Raw genomic sequence first — 19,342 nt, 5'->3', positions numbered from 1 at the left:
GACTGAGTTATCTCATTGCGGTACAAGTCCCAACAAATCGGAAGTTCAAAGAATATCCGTACGAGTCCAACAAAATCCAAAGCACGGGTAATTGTTAGTTCAAGTCCGATTCCAAAGCACGGGTAATTGTTAGTTCAAGTCCGATTCCAAAGCACGGGTAATTGTCAGTTCAAGTCCGATATATTCCCAAAGCACAAGTAACTATCAGTTCAAGCCTAAGAAGTTCCAAAGCTCGGGATTTTGGAGTCTGCTCGGATCAAATACGGCGTTTATCTGTAAAAAGATTGAATCCTAGGGACCAATTGGCATTTTTACCAAAAATCAATAATTCAACAGATATGATCTCATCCAGCAGGCATCCAGAAATTTCAAAGTGCAGAGAAAATGGGGCAAGCAGATTGACGAAACAGACCTCAGGGGTACAGTAGGAAATAGTAAAAAATGATGAGCAATAATTCAGAAAGTCTATCACTGTAAAGGGGGAGAGCTTCATCACTGTAATAGGAAGAGGAGAAGAAAAACACAATGTAAGAGGAGAAAAACACCCTGAGAGCAAAATCACTGTAATAGGAAGAATAGTTTCACTGTAACAGAGAAGAATGCACAAGAGAGCACGAAGAAGTTCTTCAACTTTGTAAAAAACCCAGAAATCAATCAAAAGGAGCAAGGTTAATCCGTATTCCAATTTATTCACAATATTTGTATCCATGTAAATTATCTCCTTATCATTGTTTATAATCATTTCTATCACTTTTTTTATCCTATAATAGCATTATATCAAGAATAGAGAGTTACGTTTCGTGATGAGTGAATCGGTTCGAAGGCTCGGAACGCCCTCCACAGCCGATAATGGCTCTAGTTGCGTTTCTGAAGCCGGTTTGAGAGCCCTAAAAGGCTCACCCATACAAAGAAATCAAACTCGGGCAGGCATTACGAAATTAGAACCAGGGAGTAAATTATTGCAAACATTAGACCCACATAGTAGATAAATCCATAGGCATCATAGATCAAATATTTACAGCAAACAACCCATCATCAACTAAGAAAACCCAAATAGCATCTCAAATCCAAGAAATATAACAGAGACCCGTAAAAAAGGAAACGAGAAGAACCGAGGTTGAGGAAGAGAGAGAAGGGTTACAAACCTCGCTAATTTACCTTTGGATGTAGAATTCCAGCCGATTAGAACCTCCTCAGGGATTAAAACTCGTCATCGGAGGTCGGAACGGCCGCCACTCTCGGAATCGACCGAGAGGACCCAAAGGGTCTGTAGCGAGTAAGGAACCATGGGAGACGGTTAGGAGAGATCAAAGGAGAGTGAATGAGAGCGCAATCGACGGAAAAGAGGGCCGGAATCCGTAGGAGCCGAAGAGAGAGAATCGATGGGAGTGAGGGGTGAGAAGATAAAAAATTCGAGAAGATGAGAGGGGAAGAAAAGAAAATGAGATTTGAAAGAATTTGATAAAATAAATGAATGGAGGTGGTGTGGGTTTAGATATAGGTATTTTTTTTTTTTATTAATTTTGGGCCTTTAACTTTGGTTGGAATAAACAAGCCCATTTAATTCAATTATGTTGGTTCGAGTCTAATGATCCGGTTTCGTGTGTCACCGACCCGAGATAGTGAAATAAATATGAATCCTCGTGTGTATGTGATACACACGACCCTAATAAAAAATAATAATAATAAAGTTGACTCGAAAAAAAAGGCTAAATAAAAAATATAGTGTAAATTCAACGATACGCGTGATGATATTCTTCATTAGAAATTTTGAATTGGCCTTCGAATACACACATGCAACATATATCGTGTTCGGAGAAATAACATGACGAATTTCGAGATGTCATCTCGAGCCAATGTGGTTAAGCAGATTAATTCGGATCGATGTGAAAACGTCATCCGAATCAATAATTAAATTAATTCGAACTAACGTGAAAACGTTATTCGAATACGCGACCAAATTAATTCTAATCGATGTGAAAACGTCATTAGAATTCGGAATGCTCCCTTTAGATCCTTTATTCTATTTTATCGTATATGTGATATATGTAAAAGTAATTCTAATTCGTCGAATGCAATTACGCGTATGTTGTATGCGTAGTTTCAAATTAAATTTCGAGATGTTATCTCGAATCAATAAAATAAACCAAATTAATTCGAATCGATGTGAAAACGTCATTCGAATCCATAAACCAAATTACTTCGAATTGATGTGAAAACGTCATCCGAATCGATAAACCAAATTAATTCCGATCGATGTGAAAATGTCATTCGAATTCATAACCAAATTAATTCGAATCGATGTGAAAACGTCATTCGAATTCATAACTAAATCAATTCGGGTTGACGTGAAAACGTCACTCGAATTCATAAACCAAATCAATTCGGATTGATGTGAAAACGTCATCCGAAATCATAACTAAATTAATTCGGATCGATGTAAAAATGTCGTCCGAATTCATAACCAAACTAATTCTAATCGATGTGAAAACGTCATTAGAATTAAATGCTAAAATAACCCAAAACACGCGCAAGTGCCTGGTTTATATCGACAATTCAAAGCAAAGCAAATAGCAAACACGTAATATCATAATAGTACCGATATGTCGGGCGGAGTAGGGTGAGATCACATCACTTCCCTACACGTAACCGGAAAAACGAACCCTTGAATCTCTCCGACGACCATCCTTACCAAACCTAAACCACACAGAGTCAATCCAAACAGACAGGGTGACCAATCACGCCCGCACCCGTATTTTCAAGTGATGATTGGTGGCGACTCGAAACCTTTAAACACGAGAAAGGCGGATCGAGCCGGCCACGCACCCCGACCTGCGTAAAAACCGGAAGCCAGGGTGCGACAGTATCCAACTTCAAATTACTTTACACTCATTGGATATACTGATGCTGACTATGGACGAGATAAGCTAGAACGTAAGAGTACTTCGGGAGGATGTCACTTCCTTGGAAGCTGTCTAGTATCTTGGTTCAGCAAGAAGCAATCATCCGTAGCCCTGTCTACAACTGAAGCTGAGTACGTTGCTGCTGGAAGCTGTGTTGCCCAAGTCCTATGGATAAAGCAACAGCTTGAGGATTATGGAGTACAAACCGAAACAATAGAGATCAAATGTGACAACAAGAGTGCCATTGATCTATCCAAAAATCCAATTCAACACAGCAGGATGAAGCATGTCAGCATAAGGCATCACTTCATCAGAGATCACGTACTAAAGGGTGAGATCAAGCTGACCTATGTGCCAATAGATGAACAACTTGCAGATATCTTCACTAAGTCATTGGCTCGTGAACAATTCAACATAATAAGGGAAGCTATCGGTATGTCTAATCCCCTTCAATGATTCTATGTGAAAAATTGGATGTTGTGTGATTGCCATGCTGAGTAAATTCAAAAATTAGTGACTACTACTTACTGAGCTTAAAACGTAGAAAATCACTCTATGCTGAGCTAATATACATGTTGAGTGATTATCCTAAGTAGGTACATATGCTGAGTAGATATACAAGCTGTGTTATTATCCTATGCTGAGTTACTAAGAGATAATAAATTCATCTAGGAAGAATTAGGTACTCAGTATCACAAACGCTTCACATTCTAATAAAACTGAGTTAAAGCCTATTTGCACCATTAAATGCCAACACGTGTAATAAGTAGCACCTTGAAAAGGTAAGCAATAATGGCAAAACCCATGCGCCGAAGATGTCATAAATGACAGAATCTCTGTCGATTGATCGTCCCAAGGTAAAACGGCTAGTTTGATAAATAGGGCCGACTTAGATCTCTATAAATAGTGGAAGATTTCCCACCTAATCCTCTTCACGCGTGAATCCTTTGGCATTCGAATTCCTCTCTCTCAAAACTTCAAAATCCTTAAAAATCTCTGAAGAAAATGTCGAATCCTCAGAACGTCTCCGGTGGTGATTCTGGCAAATTTCACACCGATGAAAACCCCGAATCTCTTCCTCAGCCTAACCTAACTCCGAACACAAGCTCTCAAGCTAACCCAGCAAGCTCCTCCAAGAAGAAAAAGCAAGCAAAGAACACGCAACCCAAGGCTAGGAATCTGGTTAAGGTTCACAGGAACGTCAACAACCTTGAAGTTCTTAAATGCCGGTGGTTCTCTCCCAGCTTCATCACCGCTGAAAAACCATTTTGTGAATGGATTGAGAAGAATGAGTGGGGAGGCCTCTTATCTCTCTCTGGGACAACCTATCCTCGGCTGGTTAGGGAATTTTACTCTGATCTTTATGTTGATGAAGACGATGCTGACTACCTGGAAACACATGTCAAAGGTCACAAGATAATAATCACCCCATCCTACCTAGCAACCTTACTCAACCTACCAGAAGAAGGGACAGAGTTTAGAACAACAAAGGAAAAGCTTGACCATATCAAGGAATTCTGCAAACCTAAAAATTACAAAGGAGAGATACCTAGTACCTGTATATGACTTCAGTTCAAACACAGCAACCAAAGCAAGATCAAGTTGCCAAGCTGACTGAACTACTGCTTCTCATGGTAAATCACATGGATTCGCTTGAAGGAAAAATCAACAATCTCTCAGTGATCAATCCGGGATATGTCACATCAGCTGAGTTAGCTCAACACTTTGCTAAGCTAACTGTAGAGCTGACCAATCTACGGTCTACGGTTAATCCAGAATATGCCACATCTGCAGAGTTGCAAGAATGCTTTACCAAGCTGACTGCTGATATCACCTGTACACGTGAGTTAGTCTCTTCATCCTCTCAGTATACAATTGATTAATTGAGTGAAGCTGTGAGACTACTCAATGTTAACAAAGCACAAATGGATGTTGACCCCGTCACCAATAATCAACTTCTGAGTTTTTCCCAAGCCATTCTGAAGGCAATGCGCATCAACAATGCTCAACGCACATTCTATGATTCTGCCGTGCTAAAAATGTATCACCAATCCTTTTCTCAGCTTACCAGCTCACTCACTTGGCTCAGCAAATCCCATAGTATTCTTGCATCTTCTGTCTTCGTCAGTCTTCGGCAGAATGTTTCGCCATTTAAGGAAAAGTCCACGATACAGCTTTTGCGCCTTCTGAACTTTTCCCAAAGTAGAAATACTTTGTCTAGAAGTTGAACATTTCCTGCCGCTGTCCAGACTGCTTTGTCGTCCAACTCAGCAGCTTCTGCTTGAAGCTTTTGCCACGAAGGCTTCTCGATCCTTCTTACGCTGAGTCGTCGTTTTAGTTGATACGGCTTCGTTTTGAACTTCTTAAGCCGAATTTTATTGATGAGTTGACTTGGGCTTGACTTCCACTCTATGGGCCACATCTCGGAATGTGTCTTTTGTGTAATTCCAAGGTTTCAATTATTGGTGCAGAGGGTTGGCAATCTTTGTCTTATAGCGAACGACTCTTTCATGCTGTCTTGAAGATTTCACTCAGCTTCATTGTTTTTGGCAACTTCTATACTGAGTTCATTTTTAGTCAGCTCAGCTTTGATTTGTTATGATGGCTTCTTATGATGAGTTCCATCTTGCCTTTTCTTCGTTGGACTTTAGGCTTCAATCTCTTGATGCTGAGTTTGATTCCACTCCGCTTGATCTGTCAACTCATTCTGACTCCGTCCTGTCTTACTTTTATATTTATACTTATACTCAATATTGAACAAACTGATTAGTATAATTAAATCAAAGCACTTAAATTTAATTGTTTTCTTAATCATGGATGATTTTGTCAAATCAAAATCTTGTGGAAAGGTGTTTCAACAAACTCCCTCATTTTGATGTTGGCAAAATACATGATTATGAGATCAAAAGTTTGGGAACCGAAATAACAGCAGCTCTGCTGTTTGGGCTAGTATTCAACCAACCATTGAAAGGGGCTGAAGAAGTTGAGGAAGATGAAGACGCAAATGATGATGAGCACGAAGTGGAACCTAAGAAAGAAAGGGAAGTCCCTGCTGAGTCACCCAAAGCAACAAAGAAGAGAAAAGCACTTGATACGTGCTCAAAGGACATTTCTGCCGTCCCAAAGAAGAAACGGGCTATGTCTAAGGGGAAGAACATTGATGCTGACCAACCTCAGGCTACACCTAAGTCAGCAGAGAAAAGAAAAGGGCAAGCTGAGCCCGAAGAAGAAAGTGAAGAAGAGTGCCTCCTCAGCATGATTAGTAGTTCCCTATGGGTTCCTCGACCCATTCAAGATGACAGTGTGCCTGTCATTGACGGCCTACGTGAAAGTATATGGAAGTTACAGCGCTATTCCAATGTCCTCTCCACTGCTGCTAGGAATGATACCTTCATCTATGCCCCCGATGATGGCAAAACGGGGGAGAGAAGTCTAGATGGAACTCAACATGGGGAAGGTGCATCAGGAAGCAAAAACACAGAAAAGTGCAAGTATCATGCTGTTTATGAAGCCCAAGTGAACTTGAAGAAGAAAAAATAGTTTAGCGTAGTAACTTGTATGATTGATATCTTTGCGTACTTAATAGGTCAATTTATGCTATTTGGGCTTTATGATCTTAATGTCTTATATACAATTAAACTCAACATTGAACAAACACATTAGTGTAATAAATCAAAGCATTTAAATTTAATGTGTTAGAATATTTTTTATCATTATATAAATAATTTTGTCAAATCAAAATCATGTGGAAAGGTGTTTCAACAAACTCCCCCATTTTGATGTTGGCAAAAATATTCAGTCAAGGAACTCGGTGTTGAGCTCCCCCATGATAGTTGACCTAAATTTATCAAATGACTCCTCCGTAAGGGTTGAGCTACTGACTTAGTTTTACACTAAACATTTCAAGGTTTAATTGTGTAAGTCTAAGGTCAGTTTTCAAAGATAGGTCAGCTCATGGAACGTATTCTATTTAAGTCAGTTTTACGCGGAAGATTTAAATATCAGAGAGCACTGAGTATGCTTTGTTCAATGAGTTTTAGTTAAGTGGACATTTAAGAAATGGTCAACATGCATGATCAACACAGCATATATATCATCAATTAATATAGACAGTGAAGTTCAGTTGATGTAAATAAAGATGCATATCATTTAAAGTCAGCATAATACAGATAAAACCTAAGGGTTAAAATAAAACATAAGGGATAAGGGATAAAAGGTTAGCTATCCTAGCTACTTATGTTTGCCCTTTCCCTTGTGTTGCTGACTAACTGAAGCTTGCTGAGTTCTTGGGGCTTGTTGTTCTTTCTCCCCCGTTTTGCCAGCACCGGTTTTGGCAATGAAGATGGAATCAATTGTGGCTTGGGAGAGACGCTGAGAAAATGCCTTGAGCTTTCTCGTGCTTTCATTCATCCCGTCGAAAATGGGCACACCATCATCTATAATGGATCGAGGAATTCCGATGTGGGCAGCACTCAACATGCTTAAAACATCGGCTTGAGACTTGCCAATCCAATGCACAGTTTCAGTGAGCATGGCAAATGCTTGATGAAACATCTTTAATAAAGATGAGTCATAATACTCACGCTGTTCGTTTATCTGACGCACATTGCTGTATATTGTTCCAGAATACTTCAGAATCTCGTTCGTTTTAAGCTCGTCAGTGGCCATCTCTTGCCTGTTCAAGTTCAGCAGTCGCACAGCCTCAGAAATTTGCTCAATGGAGCATTGGGAGGAGGTGGAAAGCTGATGATTTGTTTTCTCTTTCTCAGTGTGAAGTTGGTGAAAGAGATGTTGGACTTCGGCAAAGGTGGCATATGCTGAGTTCACAGCTGACAGTTGATGAAACTCCTGTTGTAGAAAATTCATATGGTTGACAATGGTCAGCTGGAGTTCGGCCAGTTTTAGAATTGAATCCTGCCGGGGCTGTTGAGATTGAAGAGAAGTGAGAACACTCAGGAGATCCTTCATACCCTTTATCTCGGTGAGAAGCTGAGTGATTGATGAAAGTTGTGTTGTCTCAACAGTGCTGGATTCAGCGGCATGGGTGCTTGATTTTTGGAGGTCCTGAATGAGAGCTTGAGCTGTGTCAACAATGCGTCTACCAGACTCAGAGGCAATGTTGTAGTTAAAGGATCCATCCAGTGTTGGCCCAGATGCCGGAGGTGGAGTATTATCAGCGGGTGGCCTTGTACTTGCATTTTTAGTAGAAACTGACTGAATTATATTCTGCTCATTTAGATGGGGAAGTGGAGGATCAGCAGAAACAGTAGCTTGCTCAGTGTCAGGCAAAAGCTGACTTGGAGATGGAAGATTAGGAAGTTCAGTGTTGTTTTGAGCAAGAGGTGTGAGTCATCGAGTACTTGCTCGGCATTGATTAGGTTGTCAGAAGCATTTAGGTCGACATGTTCCTTTGGAGAAACAGAGGCTTGATTTTCTAGTTGCTCTTGTTGAGATATAGGTGGGTTTGAGAAGTACTTAAGTTGAACATCTGTAAGATCGGGAATCTCGTCCCTCAGCGGTGAGTCACCCATTATATCAATGGCCGGTTTTCGAACGGCGCTTTTCTTTTTGAGTCTTTTAAGCTTTGGAGGAGTGGGATCAGCACGAATGGACTAAAGGGAGTCAGTGGGTGAAACATCCCCTTGATCAGCAGGAGCATTTTCTTGATGCTCAGTTTCGTCTCCATCAACTAACTCAAGGTTGATTGGCTCAAGATTCTCATCATCTTCAGGTTCCTCAGTGTCATCCTGACCACTTTCTTCTTCTTCTTCTTCTTCTTCTTCAGATTCATCCTCATCCAGTTCTTCTTCTTCTAACTGGTTATCCAACTCTTCTTCATTAAACTGACCACCCAATTGGTCTTGGTCTTGTTCTTCCTCAGCCTGTTTCTCAGTGTCGACGTTTCGACTTTGCACGTAAAAAAAGTTAGGAGGAACGACGACATCAGTCGGTATGGCCTCAATAGGTCTTATCTCAAAGTTGAGCTTCTTCTTCTTCTTCTTCAATGGTTGATCATCAACCTCTCCTTCTGCTGTTTCTTGCTCAGCTTGCCTGGGTCTTTTTGAGGCTGACCCGGATCCACCCTGACTTGGTTGTATCTGAGGCTTAGTTCCTCCGCAGTAAAATTTGAGCTTCTTTGGTGCAGGAGTAGCAGCTTTGGAGGTGCTAATGCGCCCTCACCTAAGTTAGAGATGAGAACTCACTAAGGGATAAGTGTACCCCGTCGTTATTAAGTAATAAATTTCTGGAAAGTCCAGGTTATCGTCCACAGGATTTATTTCTGCAAGTATCGAGCTACTCGGTTTCAAGAGTTATCTAGGCTTAGGGGGTTTTGAGTTTGTTTTGTTAAATTAATCTACTCCTAGGTTGAATTATACTACTCCTAGCTAAATTATCCGATTCTAATTGAGTTACTCTACCCCTAATTAAGTTAAACTACTCCTAAGTGATCTTTTACGAGTGCAATTAACCGAAGGAACATGAAGGGATACGATGATAATGAAAATAGATTGTTTAAACAATTGATTTAAAACCTAAGTCACTTTTGTCCAAGGCGATTAACCCGACCTATCCTCCTAAAGTCCCTAATTCGTGATTCCCTTGTAAGGCCGAAACTAGCTCTAAGGCTCAGTAATTTGGGCTTAATCTTTTATAGGGTCGTCAATCCTATAGGCACTGACTAGGTCAGATTCAGCTCGCAATATGTGCCAACCTAATTTTGGGATTATCGAATGAGTTAAACCAATCAGACAAAGCGTAAGACAAAGGTTAAAGCATTAAAACAATTGAATAAACAAGAACTATAATATATATCAAAGATGGAAACATTGTCACGAAGTTACAATAAACCTAAAATTCATAGCATGTATCAGAGGCTAGACAAAATGTAAAAGAAGAAAAATCCCTTTCAGGGAACCTGTCTACCAATGCAGGCGTCTTTCTAGGATTTAAGGATGAAGCTTGAGCAATCCTCGGTGAATGGAGCTTCGGAGGTGTCTTCAATGGAGGTTTGAAGGATATGGAGGAGGTGGAGAGGATTTCTCAAGGTGAAAAGCTAAGAAAATTACAAAAGCAAAAGATATCTAATTTACATTGGAAAAACCCTATTTATAGACGCGGCTCGGCCCTCTTTTTGACCTATTTTCGTGTCCTTATTGGTGTAGGAAGACGTGGGATCCATCGTGGCTTCGTGGGGGCGGAATTGGTCTTTTTGACCAATTCCCGCAGGTCTGCTCGGCGAGCAGGGCGAGCTGCTCGGCGAGCAGGGCTACTCGCGACGAGCAGCCCCCTGCTCGCCGAGCAGGCGCCTGGCGGCCTGCTCGGCGAGCAGGCATACCCTACTCGGCGAGTAGGCGTCCAGGGGCCTGCTCGACGAGCAGAAATGGCCCACGGAGGCCCGCTCGTCGAGCGTTTTCGCCCGGCATGCCCTCGAAGCTTGCCGAATGTCGTCGATGCCCTTTTTTGCCCGATTTTACACCTGCGCACGTACAGAAACTCCAGATAACATTAGTCCAAAAGCTAAATTGACCCGCCAATCGCTTATTTTGAGCAAACGCTTCATTTGGTGCGACTTTTGGCGGACCAATTAGCTTCAAAAGATAATGGAATTATACTATGCATGCTATTTTGGCCGTAATTGCCTAAATTGGTCATAAAACGAGCCTAAACAATGAAAAATAAATAAAACGTTTCCAATTCCTAACTAACTCACACAAAAGCATTGAAATGCGAGAAATGCTCGCTTATTAACTAAATAAAGCTAAAACCCGTCCTAAAACCGTACCAAAAGATAGGGGTTTTTGACCCCTATCAAACCTCCTCGCACTTAAAACTTTACTTGTCCCCAAGTAAACTAAAAAAACTAAACCCGCAATCACAAGCAAGCTAGAAAACCTCCCGGTTTGACTAGGTGTTTGACACAATTTCGAGCATCTGTAATTACATGCATTCGGAAATACAAAGTTGATAACAACCCAAATTATTCTTGAATAAGGAATAAGGGAAAATAAATAGAAATAATGGCAATTAATAGCTATTAAAGGAGAATAAAGACTTGACTGTTCGAATACCTCAACTCTGAGGGTTTCAATGCTAAATGCTGGGATTAATGGAGAATTGATAGCAATTAAAGATGAGTAATGACACAACTCTTCACCTGCTTCCCCATTAATGCTGAAGGTTATAAAAACCTATATAAATACCCCAGCTTCCTAGGATCAAAGGTACACTTACTGATTCTCTACTTTTGTGCTTACAGTTTATTCTTAGAAATATTACTGACTTTGGCATCGGAGTGTCCCCGGCCGATCCCAACGTCGCCTCACAGGGAAGTGCTCCGATCAAGGATTTTTCCACAAGTTATCAAAAGTAGAGACACGATATCCAAAAGCCGCATTTCAATTATCATAGGTCATAGTTTTAAGCAAAAGGACACATGTTCAATTAAACGAGCTTAAGGGGATCGCTAAGTAAAACACCTCACCATAGGTAGTTCACTCAATTCACATAATTTTGGTGGCTAAAGTGTTTACTCTCGGCTTATGTTCTTGCTTAGGATTACGTTGATTTTGCACGTTCATCCAAGTTCCTCTACTATGCTATATGACTCCGATGATATCAAAAACAGTCTCGAATTGGGGTTGTAATGTGGTTAGAGGGTTAAAGGTACAACAAGGGTTAATAGTTCTAGCGCTACAAAAACAAAGTTTAAATGGCTTTAGCAAATATGAAGTGACTGAGCTTTTTATTCATCCCTTATTATTTTCTTTTTGGGATGTTTTCTTGAGACGTCTTTGATTTTTAAGAACTGGGGAACGAAGTTCTCCCCTTTTTGTTCGTCTCTTTTCTTTTCTTTTCTTTTTCTGTTTTTCTTTTCCTTTTGGATAGTAATGCTCATTCACTTCTTAGCCTTTTGGCTTGCTACTTTGATGCCATAAACAAAGATAAAGCGCTAGAAACGACAAAGACTCGATGTGAGCTTTGCAAAAACTTTGGGTTAGGTAGCAAGCCAAGTTGTGGCTTGCAAAAATAGGTTAGAACGAAAGAAAAACCTATAAACTACAAAAATGTAGGCTCAAAGGGGCTTCCTAGAGTGGATGAAAAAGAGAAAATAAGGTAAAGAAAAGGGTTAATTCTAATGAGGCTGATTCATCGTCTATCATCTCAAATCATTGCATGTAGGTTCAACACCGTATTAGGTGCAAAATCTGTAATCTTTCCACAAGTCAAAGCATTCACACAAAAATGTCAAGAAAAAGAGCTTCTTGATGTTCGCTCTTGGGCTCAAATTCAACTCACAATTCTTTGGGTTTCAATTTTGTGTTTACTAGTTCTCCCCAAACTCAAGTTTAACATCACATGCCTTCAATTCTTAAGTTATCTACCTAAGTAATGATTTTAGCATTTCTTCAAAAGTAGGGTCTAAATGCAAATTTTAGCTCATGCTTTTACAGATACAAGGATTGTGTCCTACACCTAAACTAGTTGTCATGCAATCTTAGATTCGGTTCTCAGCCCTCAAGGATAAATAACGAAGTTTAGATTCGAAGGAGGTTCACGGTTTTAGGTCCTAAACATGCAAAACCTAAATAAAACCCGAAAAACGCAAAACTAAACTAGACACGACGCAACAAAAATTTAAAAATTATATAATTTTTGTAAGTTTGTCTACCCCTCCTCCTCACACTTAAAATATGCAATAAGTTCCAACATTGCATCTAAAACCATCAAACGCATGTGCAAAAAGTTAGGGTGGAGAAGACAACTTACTAACCAAAGTTAAAAACAGAAATCTATAATTGAATTAAAAAGAAAAACAAACCTAGAAAAAGTTTAATCCAAACTTGGGTTGCCTCCCAAGAAGCGCTACTTTATAGTCGGTTAGCTCGACATGGAGTTCCTTCCTAGGTGTAAGCTTCTACTCGCGTTAGGAACTCGAACTCCTTGAGAAATAACCCGTACCTACAAAACGGATTAAGAGCCTCTAATAAGTTTAATGAAAGTAGGAGGTCGAATTTAAACATATTATGAAAAAGTTTGGTTTGCTCCCTTTTGGATTCTCTTGGTAGGTCGAAGAGAATGAGAACTTCTGAGCATGAAGCAAACCTAAACTTTTCTAATTTTTGAGGAAAAGGTAGTTGAGATACACAAGTTTTGATTTGATCTTTTATCTCTATCACATGATTTAGAATTTCAGATTTTGAACCGGGTTGCTTACCGCTTCCGGTTCCTCACTTACCTCGAGTGATGCATGTGATAGTGGACTTGGTTCTACCTTTTTGTCATTCCTCAAGGAGATGGCTTGAGCTGATTCCCTTTGTGGGATTTCTATGTTTTCCTTTATGCCTGGGAGAGCATCTCGGGAGTGCTCTTGCATCTCATGGTTTATTTGAGCCAATTGGTTGCTCAAATCCTTGCAAACCTCTTCATTGATTGTAAGTCGGGCCGATATTCCTTTCAAAAGGGACATCACCTCATCTCGTGAGCTAGAGGGTTGTGGAGGAACTTGGCTTGCTTGTTCGTAAGGGAACATTCCCAATTCGTTTTCCCTGTGCTCATTAACAAACCTATTTGGAGGCCTCAACATATTAGGGTTCCCGTAGGACAGATTTGAGTGTTGAGGTCTCCTCCAATCACTACCATAAAAGCTGTAAGAATTGGGGTTAGAATTATACCTTTGGTGATTACCCACAAAACTTACACTTTCATTGGTGTTGAGGCTTAGTTTCGCCATCAAGATATCCATTTTCTCATTTAAGTCGGCCATGGAAGGATTGGGAGCCTCATTCTCCAGGGCATGAATGTATTGTCTTGATGAGATAGTAAACTTTTGAGCTTGCCACTCGACTTTTTCTTGCCAATTCATTGATCAGAGAATGCTGAGAAAAAGTGAAGTTCTAGCACAAAGGTTGATAAGTAACAGTATACAGATATGAACAAGTATAGAAAAGTACAAAGAAATTATATATCAACAAGTATAGACGATATAAACAAAGATATTTACAATGAATGCCTAAACTAACAAATCGACCTTTGGTTCGATATTGCAGAAGAAATAAATCCCCGGCAACGGTGCCAAAAACTTGATTATTGGCGGTTGTCGGGTATTTATAGAATTAATCTACTATTCCCCGGCAACGGCGTCAAAAACTTGATTATTGGCGGTTGTCGGGTATTTATAGAATTAATCTACTATTCCCCGGCAACGGCGCCAAAAACTTGATTATTGGCGGTTGTCGGGTATTTATAGAATTAATCTACAATCCCCGGCAACACCGCCAAAAACTTGATGCGCCCTCACCTAAGTTAGAGATGAGAACTCACTAAGGGATAAGTGTACCCCGTCGTTATCAAGTAATAAATTTCTGGAAAGTCCAGGTTATCGTCCACAGGATTTATTTCTGCAAGTATCGAGCTACTCGGTTTCAAGAGTTATCTAGGCTTAGGGGGTTTTGAGTTTGTTTTGTTAAATTAATCTACTCCTAGGTTGAATTATACTACTCCTAGCTAAATTATCCGATTCTAATTGAGTTACTCTACCCCTAATTAAGTTAAACTACTCCTAAGTGATCTTTTACGAGTGCAATTAACCGAAGGAACATGAAGGGATACGATGATAATGAAAATAGATTGTTTAAACAATTGATTTAAAACCTAAGTCACTTTTGTCCAAGGCGATTAACCCGACATATCCTCCTAAAGTCCCTAATTCGTGATTCCCTTGTAAGGCCGAAACTAGCTCTAAGGCTCAGTAATTTGGGCTTAATCTTTTATAGGGTCGTCAATCCTATAGGCACTGACTAGGTCAGATTCAGCTCGCAATATGTGCCAACCTAATTTTGGGATTATCGAATGAGTTAAACCAATCAGACAAAGCGTAAGACAAAGGTTAAAGCATTAAAACAATTGAATAAACAAGAACTATAATATATATCAAAGATGGAAACATTGTCACGAAGTTACAATAAACCTAAAATTCATAGCATGTATCAGAGGCTAGACAAAATGTAAAAGAAGAAAAATCCCTTTCAGGGAACCTGTCTACCAATGCAGGCGTCTTTCTAGGATTTAAGGATGAAGCTTGAGCAATCCTCGGTGAATGGAGCTTCGGAGGTGTCTTCAATGGAGGTTTGAAGGATATGGAGGAGGTGGAGAGGATTTCTCAAGGTGAAAAGCTAAGAAAATTACAAAAGCAAAAGATATCTAATTTACATTGGAAAAACCCTATTTATAGACGCGGCTCGGCCCTCTTTTTGACCTATTTTCGTGTCCTTATTGGTGTAGGAAGACGTGGGATCCATCGTGGCTTTGTGGGGGCAGAATTGGTCTTTTTGACCAATTCCCGCAGGTCTGCTCGGCGAGCAAGGCGAGCTGCTCGGCGAGCAGGGCTACTCGCGACGAGCAGCCCCCTGCTCGCCGAGCAGGCGCCTGGCGGCCTGCTCGCCGAGCAGGCTCCAGCTCGGCGAGCAGGCTCCAGCTCGGCGAGTAGGCGTCCAGGGGCCTGCTCGACGAGCAGAAATGGCCCACGGAGGCCCGCTCGTCGAGCGTTTTCGCCCGGCATGCCCTCGAAGCTTGCCGAATGTCGTCGATGCCCTTTTTTGCCCGATTTTACACCTGCGCACGTACAGAAACTCCAGATAACATTAGTCCAAAAGCTAAATTGACCCGCCAATCGCTTATTTTGAGCAAACGCTTGGTTTGGTGCGACTTTTGGCGGACCAATTAGCTTCAAAAGATAATGGAATTATACTATGCATGCGATTTTGGCCGTAATTGCCTAAATTGGTCATAAAACGAGCCTAAACAACGAAAAATAAATAAAACGTTTCCAATTCCTAACTAACTCACACAAAAGCATTTAAATGCGAGAAATGCTCGCTTATTAACTAAATAAAGCTAAAACCCGTCCTAAAACCGTACCCAAAGATAGGGGTTTTTGACCCCTATCAGGTGCTTTGGACAACCTTCCTCTTTCCTTGAGATCTTCCCCTTCGAGGTACTGTCCCCTCAGCATTCTGAATAGCCTCCCCCTTTCCTTCCTTCAGTACGATAGGAAGATCATATGCTAAGCCGAATAGGATCCCAGTAGTAATTTCGGTTCCTTGAACCCGAATCTCAGCAACTGTGTCCACTTTGTGATCCAAGAGGATGCGAGTGATGAAGGAGCCCAGCCTAAGTGTTCCAGTACTTCGTAGAAAACCACCGATGATGAAGACAGGCATGTTAATTGGCGTGTAGGTTAACATGTGCCATATAAAGCACTGCTCGAAGTTGGTTGCTGAGTTGGTGCAGCTGACTTTGGGGTAGAGGAAATTCGTCAGTATGTAATGGGCCATCTTTTGATGCTGACCCATAGAAGTGCTCGAAATTTCACCTACATGACCCTCGGGTTTGCAGAAGGTTTTAACGTAGTTGGTTTTTTCATGGTCGCCTGACTTACGAAGTATAGCTCCTTCGTTTTTCAATTTAAACAGTGAGGCAAGGTACGCTGGGTTGATGGAGATGTTCTTTCCTCAAACATTAGTGGCGAGGTAGTCCCTGTTGTCATTGGCAACTTTCAGGTTGGCGTAAAATTCTCTTACCAACTCAGGGTAAGTGTGATCCCGAACAGAGAACAGCTCGGTCCAACCATTGTTCTTGATCCACTCACAAAAGGGCTCCTCGGCATCCATAAATCCTTGTGAGAACCACCTTGAGTGGTCAATCTTGCACCCCCTCACACTCTCGAAAACTTGAGTGTAGGTGCGTTGGACTACTTTCTTACTCTTATCTTTTTGCTGCGGTTTCCCTTTGGAGGAGACAGCATGAGCTTTCTTGCTCGGCGTAGAAGCTTCAGCGAGGTTAAGCTGAGTAGGAGTAGTAGGGTTGTCATCGGAGCGGTTATGGGAGAGACCGGCACCGGAGATGTTTAGAAAAACTCTTGTCATTTTTCGCAGAGAAGTTTTGGGAACCTTTTTGAGAGAGAGAGAGAGAGAGAGTATGTATGCCAAAGAATTCTAAGCGTAAAGAAATGAGAGTGGGAAATCATCCACTATTTATAGAGATATTGAGTTAATCCGAGGCGTTGGGTTACCCACTTTATCTCGAGATTCTCAATCGACAAAGATTCTGGCATTTATGACATATACGGCGCGTGTATTTGCTAGACATAGTCTATACGTCATCCTAGGTGGCTATTCGCGTGCCTTATCATTAAGTGCAACAGATCTTTTACTCAGTGTTAGAATTCTAACCGTTCTATATTCTGAGTAGTCAGTTTTACGCAAACGGATGGTTTAAGTGATTGGTTGCTCAGTTTGAGATAACCACTCAGTGTGCATACTTGCTCAGCATGTAATATTTATTCATTTAGCGTTAAGCACTCAGCATGACAGTCAACTCAGCATGCATATATCACATATTATGCTTTGGAATTTAAGAAAGAGGATTAAACATACCAATGGCTTCTCTAAGTATGCTGAATTGCTCACGTGCTAGTGGCTTAGTGAAGATGTCAGCGAGTTGTTCATCTGTTGGAACATAGGTCAGCTAGATCTCCCCTTTGAGTACATGGTCTCTGATGAAATGATGTCTTATGCTGACATGTTTCATCCTGTTGTGTTGGATTGGGTTCTTTGATAGATCAATTGCACTTTTGTTGTCACATTTGACTTCAATTGTCTTAGTTTGAACACCATAATCTTCAAGTTGTTGCTTAATCCAGAGGACTTGAGCAACACAGCTTCCAACAGCGACGTACTCAGCTTCAGTGGTTGACAAGGCTACTGACGCCTGCTTCTTGCTAAACCAGGATACAAGACAACTCCCAAGGAAGTGGCATCCTCTTGAGGTGCTTTTTCGTTCAAGCTTGTCTCGTCCGTAGTCAGCGTTAGTGTATCCAAGAAGTGTGAAATCTGAAGTATTTGGATACCATAACCCTGCATTCACTGAGCCTTGCAAATATCTAACGATTCTTTTTACAGCTATGTAATGAGATTCCTTAGGGTTAGATTGATATCTAGCACAGTAACATACTGAGAACTGAATGTCCGGTCTACTTGATGTTAAGTAAAGTAGAGAACCTATCATACCTTGATACAATTTGCTGTCTACCGACTTACCATTCTCATCAGTGCAGAGGACAGTGTCAGTGCCCATTGGAGTAGATATTGGCTTACAATTTTCAAGTTCATATTTCTTCAATATCTCCTTTGCGTACTTAGTTTGACTTATGAAGATGCCATTTTTCCCTTGTTTGATTTGAAGTCCAAGGAAGAAGTTGAGTTCTCCCATCATTGACATTTCAAACTCAGTCTGCATTTGCTTGCTAAATTCCTTGCACATTGACTCGTTAGTGGCACCAAAAATAATGTCATCTACATATATTTGAGCCAGTAGGGTATCTTTACCCTTTCTCTTAATGAATAAGGTTGTATCAGCTTTACCTCTGATATAATTTCTAGTCAGCAGGAAACTGGTCAGCCTCTCATACCAAGCATGTGGTGCTTGTTTGAGGCCGTACAGAGCCTTTTTGAGCTTATAAACGTGGTTTCGGAATTTAGAGTCCTCAAACCCTGGAGGCTGATTGATATAAACTTCCTCGTTTATAACTCCATTAAGGAATGCACTCTTAACATCCATTTGAAACAGTTTAAAGTTCATATAAGATGCATATGCACATAAAATTCTTATAGCCTCTAGCCTTGCCACTGGGGCAAAGGTCTCACTGTAGTCAATACCTTCTTGCTGACTGTAGCCCTGAGCTGCAAGTCTTGCTTTGTTTCTGACCACGTTCCCTTATTCGTCCAGCTTGTTGCGGAAGACCCATCTTGTGCCTATGGTCTTCTGACTTCTTGGTTTTGGCACTAGATCCCAAACTTCGTTTCGTCTGAACTGATCAAGTTCTTCTTGCATTGCATTCATCCAGTATTCATCATACTCAGCTTCAGCGAAATTCTTTGGCTCCTGGATTGAGACGAATGCTACGTTGCTGAGGTATCTCCTGAGTTGATTCCTCGTCATCAAGGTATTCTCAGCGGCATCAGGAATGGCACTTTCTGAGTGGCCTCTTGGAATTCTAATCTCCTTTGGTAGATTGATGTCTTGCGCTGGCTGTGTTTCAACAATCTCTGTAGATGTAGACTGGTCAGTGAAAACAATCTGAGGTTCACTTTTACCTTTGGTCAGCCCTTGAGGAAATGACTCAGCGGCTGTCTCTTGATCAGCAGGAGCTGAGTGAGGATCGTCCTCGGTCAGCGGCTGGTATCTACCTGCAGGGTTAGTTTCGTCGAACTCTGTATGTACTGACTCTTCTAAAACTTGAGTTCGTTTATTGAAAACTCTGTATGCTTTGCTGTTTGTTGAGTAGCCTAAAAAAATAGCTTCATCAGCTTTTGAGTCAAACTTAGCTAGGCTATCTTTGGTATTCAATATAAAACATTTACAGCCAAAGGCACGAAAGT

This window comes from Euphorbia lathyris, chromosome 10 (assembly GCF_963576675.1).
Source record: "Euphorbia lathyris chromosome 10, ddEupLath1.1, whole genome shotgun sequence".
NCBI classification, from domain to species: Eukaryota; Viridiplantae; Streptophyta; class Magnoliopsida; order Malpighiales; family Euphorbiaceae; genus Euphorbia; species Euphorbia lathyris.
The sequence above is the reverse complement of the archived record's forward strand: the minus strand, read 5'-3'. Positions refer to the sequence as shown.